Source organism: Schistocerca nitens, chromosome 1, assembly GCF_023898315.1.
Source record: "Schistocerca nitens isolate TAMUIC-IGC-003100 chromosome 1, iqSchNite1.1, whole genome shotgun sequence".
Classification (NCBI taxonomy): Eukaryota; Metazoa; Arthropoda; class Insecta; order Orthoptera; family Acrididae; genus Schistocerca; species Schistocerca nitens.
The window spans coordinates 1,189,318,132-1,189,323,312 of record NC_064614.1 but is presented as its reverse complement, the minus strand read 5'-3'; the positions used below and the strand labels follow the sequence as shown (position 1 = coordinate 1,189,323,312).

Sequence of the window (5,181 nt, the reverse complement as noted above, 5' to 3'; positions counted from 1 at the left end):
TTATGCCGCTTTGCAACGTTATTGCTAGATGTTTGATCGGCCTGACTAGGTACGAACTTCCAGCATGCTGGAGTAACTTGGGTCAGCAACTTCTGTTAATCAATAGAACAAAAAACCAGTCCAAGTTTCAAATATTTTATTTTTCATTCGATGACTAGTTTCACGCCGAGACGAATTTTCAAATCAACATAAAAAAAGTCGAAAATGGCATTTCCGAAGGTGTCAAAAAACGTGCATTACACATTTTTTGACAACTTTCCTCCTCCCGAACAGATCATGAAGGCCCAACAGTACCGACGGTACCAAGCGGCCGCCGTGTCATCCTCAGCCCAGAGGCATCACTGGATGCGGATATGGAGGAGCATGTGGTCAGCACACCGCTCTCCTGGCCGTATGTCAATCTCCGAGACCGGAGCCGCTACTTCTCAATCAAGTAGCTCCTCAGTTTGCCACACAAGGGCTGAGTGCACCCCTCTTGCCAACAGCGCTCGGCAGACCGGATGGTCACCCATCCAAGTACTAGCCTAGCCCGACAGCGCTTAACTTCGGTGATCTGACGGGAACCGGTGTTACCATTGCGGCAAGGCCGTTGACTTTTGACATATTTGGAAATGCGATTTTCGAATTTGTTATGATGATTTCAAAATTCGTCTCGGCCTGAAACTAGTCATCGAATGAAAAATAAAATATTTGCAGCTTGGACTGGTTTTTCGTGCTATTGACCTGCCTATGTGACAAGTAGCACACTGCTGATACTGTGTTCGAAAATTACATGATTATTTTTCCAACTCATATGCATTAACTTACATTTTTCTACATTTACAGTAAGCTGCCATTCATCACACCAACTGAAATTCGGTCTAACTAAAGATCACAAACATAAGATAAGAGAAATTTAGGCTTGTACGTAGGAATACAGAAAGTCGTTCTTACTTGCTCTATTTGCGATCGGAAAAGGAAGCGAAATGACTAGTAGCGGCCGGATGCTGCAAAATTTCAGGTAACGAGTGCAGGCTCTCTGACTGCCACCTTCTCACTACGATGTACGAAGTACAGTGTGCCATTACATGTTATGTTTGTCACGTTTGATTGTCTACGGAAGTGACGGGAACATATCAGCAGGTTTTGCGGCTGTGGTTGCTTATGGACAAATCCCCACGATTCCAGTGGTTCGTCAGAGTGACACCACGTTCAGTTTGTTGTGCTGCCTTTGGCGTGTCTTCTGGGAGAGGTATTTGTTTGTGTTCCTCTTTACTGCTGTATGCTGCAGCAACAGTGTACACCTAAAGTGTGAGTTAACGGTGTTTAATCAATGTTGGGGCAGTCATTGTGGTACAGCATTGAGTCAACTTGCTTACAAGGTACTTTGGTTCATCGTTCTAAAGATAAGATGTATTTAAGTTGTCTTGTTGTCTACTACTGCGTTGTCCTTGTCTATGGTATCTTTTGGTCATGTTTCCGTTACACATTGCGTCACAGTAGAGTTCTCTTCTACTGTTTATTCGTGTCTTGCCTAATTATGTATGTTACAGGAATTGTGTCTAGCATTAGTGTGGTGTTTCTTTACAATTCCAATACGTTTCCTCATCCAACTCCAGTTTAAGTTAATATTTAACTTGCCTTATGTTTTGTTCATTCTTCATGTTTGAAGTATTGTAAGCAAATATGATGTTTTTGTGTGGTGGAAGGAGTTCCCTTTGGTTGTTTCATAGTGTTTCGTTCCCCAGTAGCGCTGAGAGTGGATTCATTCGGCAGCATGTGTATGAGAGTGCTATCATGATCCAAGCTTTAATGCTATGGTCATCAGGTAATGGTTTTCTAACCACCCGACCTTTTTTAATGACGTTTCAATATTTTTTCCGAAGAGTTTCTTGTTAAAAGCATGAAGAACTGAATTGCAAACGTTTGAGGTGATTCCCAAGATAAGAAAAAATATATATAAAATGGTCGTATGCGTTGTTGGCCGGGAGGCCCCAGCCGGGGAAGTTCGACCGCCGAGTGCAAGTCTTCTTTCAGTCGACGCCACATTGGCCCACTTGCGTGTCGCAGATGAGGGTGAAATGGTGGTGGTGGTGGTGTGTTGGGGCTTATGGGCGCTCAACATCGAGGTCATCAGCGCCCTGACACACATTAAAAGGAACGAATGTGGACAGACCTAAGAAAACTAAAGCACACACTCAAAGAAAGCAGGAAAAGAAGGAAAATGCTACATGAGAAAGTAAAACCTAAGGAAAGGGGAAACATAGCAACAAGAATGTCACAGGAATGGTGATGAGGACAACACAACGCCCAGTCTACGAGCGGAGAAAATCTCCAAACCGGCCGGGAATCGAACCAGGGCCCGCTGCATCGGAGTCAAGCATGTTACCACTTGTTTTTAAGTACTCTACTATATTTTTTTATTTAATGGACAGGTGGGGGCTCAGGTAGAAAAGTGGACAGGGGTCGAAACCCGAGGGCAGACCACAATGTCCCCCTCACTAGCACCAAGCCTGAAAGTGGGAGACACAGGAATCAACAGAAGTGGAAGACATTGTTGTTGTTTATTTATTTGCATTTTGTTTCTATAATATTCACTATTATTATGAAATTATGTGGAACATACAACAGCGACAGAGAAGAAAATAATATAAATTCTGGACAAAGAAAAAGGAAAAGAAATAAGAAATAAAATCCGCGCAATCTACGACGCGCTCTCCCATCCGTGGGGGTCAGAGATAGAATCGATCATAGGCGGCTTGGCTTAAACTCTGATACCGCCGGGTGAGAGGGGGGGGGGGGGAGTGGGAAGGGTTAGGTGCCCTCAGCTCTAGGCACCCCCCAACTTAGTGGAGGTCTAACAAAGACCTCTAGAATATAGTTAGCAAATAATGTTCGGTAACGAGGCGTGTTTTCGAGAGCTCCATGGGCTGTTCGTAAATAGGTCCAGAAGTCGAGGCGGGATTTAGGTCCCTCATGAAGGAGATAAGTGACCGCCCACCTTTGACCCACGTAATAGCATGACATTTGGCGGCGGGAAAATGTCTGTACTCCGGGTGTAGAGACAATCGTGGTTCGATTGTGTCTGGTGGCACTCGAAGATAGCAGGCAATGATCTGCTGCACGAAGCGCCAGACATCTTACAAAGAGACGCATGTCAGACGCTGGTCATCAGCGTCCAGTTGCAAAGGAGACAAAGAGGGGAATTTGAGAAGCCAATGTTGTGCAGTCGCTGTTTCGTGACAAATTTCCTGTTGATTATGTGATACCACAGTACCCGGACGTCCGTAGGGAGGAAGGGTTGGTGGATGGTAGTCCACACTATGGGCCACTGGATGGAGGGATGTTTGGTCTCCATCACATTCCGGGGAACACGGTACAATAGTAGGCTGTTGAAGTGCTTAGTCCTGGGCGGGCGCATATCTGGGAGACTGGTATGTGTGTAACGGTAGTCGACGAAGAAGTTCGAAATGTGAGACAAATGAGGCACGATGTGGCCGACATACACCGGTGGTGAGGTGGAAGCAGGCAGGAGGACCTTAAGTAAGCTGTGGTTAGAGATGTGCCCTGTCCGGTCCACTGACTTTCCATGGTACTCACGAACAAGCCCACAGCTCGCACACGAGGCCCGAGGCCACCATCCCGTGGGAGCAGGGTAAGCGTTTCATAACGGACTTACATGGAACCAGCCGTGAGATAATAGCCAAAGGCCGCCTGAAGGTTGCGCCCAATCGCCGTCAGCAGAGGGAGAACTTTAAAAAAAATCTTTATTTACCATCAACAATAATATTTACACATCACAACCCACCTCCTTATTTGATTAGTGGGTCTTACTTGCTACTGTTAGTTACAATTAGCAGCTAATTACAATATATTGAGTTGTGAGCTACAGCTATAATCTAATTTCAATGGGCAGCTATATACAGCTATTTATTTTAACTCCTAAGATTTTTTTAACTAAACCTACGTTCTACTTCCTGCAGCGTCACAGATGTGTCAGCAATGTACAAACCTACTTTATTGCCTTGCCCATCGAGCTAATCCCGATGGGCGTGCCCCTGACACTGGGCAGGCCAGGATGTTAATCGCTGCAGGTTCCTGAATCTAGATTTCTAGTCTAATTCCTACTAACTAGTTCTAACCTACGTCATCTCCAGTGTATTGTCAAATCCAGGTTATTTTTATTCCCCACTCCCCCTAATCCCGTACGTGGCGGATTCCAGACTAAAGGGTCGGCCTATCCACGCACAGGCGGTATGGGAGTAGGGCACGTATTTATCGTAATCTGTGCTATTTAGTTTTGTTCCCTCATGTATTCTCTCAACACTTTCTGTGATACCTCGTTGGCAAGTCTATTCAGTGTTTGGAAGGTGTCTTCTTGTCTTATCAGGTGGTAAGTGTCATGGTCGGGTAGTTGGTCACGTAGTGTAGAAGCAACATCATTGAAGAGGGGGCACTCGTAAATCACATGATCGGGAGTACCCTCCGGTTCACCACATTCACACGCGGGTGTGGCCATTTCCCGAACCGACATAAGTATGCCGGGTAAGGTCCATGTCCAGTGAGAAAATGGATTCGTCCTCTGGTGGGTTCAAAGTACTTCATTTTTAGCCGTTCCCTAATGCTTGGTATCAACTCATGTGTCCTGCGCCCTGTTTCATCCGCGTCCCATAGTTCTTGCCATAATTGTACTCCCCTTTGCCGAATCTCACCCTTGCCCCCTGCCCCAATGCCTAAGATCTCCTCTATTTTTGTTACATTTCCCTTCTTAATCCAGAACCATGCAGCCTGCTCCCTGATTTTGATGTCCAAGGGGCAAAGCCCCATTATGACTAGTAGTGCTCCCCCTGGTGTTGTTCTGTAAGCCCCTACCGATCTAAGAATCATATCCCTCTGAACCCTTCCCACTGTCTGGCGGGCACCACCCTCGTGAGCCTGTGTGCCCAGACTCCCGAGCCGTAACCCACTATCGATGTTAATATACTGTTATGATAGAGTTTTATGAGATGAGGTGGAAGATGAAATCTTTTGTGTCCTATGGATATGAGGTTGTTCAGTGTTTAGAGGGCTTTCTGGGTTACGGTTTCGATGTGTTTCCCAAAATTCAACTTCTCATCAATGATGATGCCCAAGTATCGTGCGTCACGTCTCCGAAGAACCGGCGAGCGCTCGATTCGTACAGTCGGGTTACGGATTAATTGT

At 45.8% G+C, this 5,181-nt stretch overlaps 1 pseudogene; it reads right to left on the bottom strand.

Annotated features, from left to right (window-relative positions):
- Window positions 1-476: 476 nt before the first annotated feature.
- LOC126209926 (5S ribosomal RNA) lies at window positions 477-594 on the bottom strand (annotated as a pseudogene).
- Window positions 595-5,181: the final 4,587 nt, after the last annotated feature.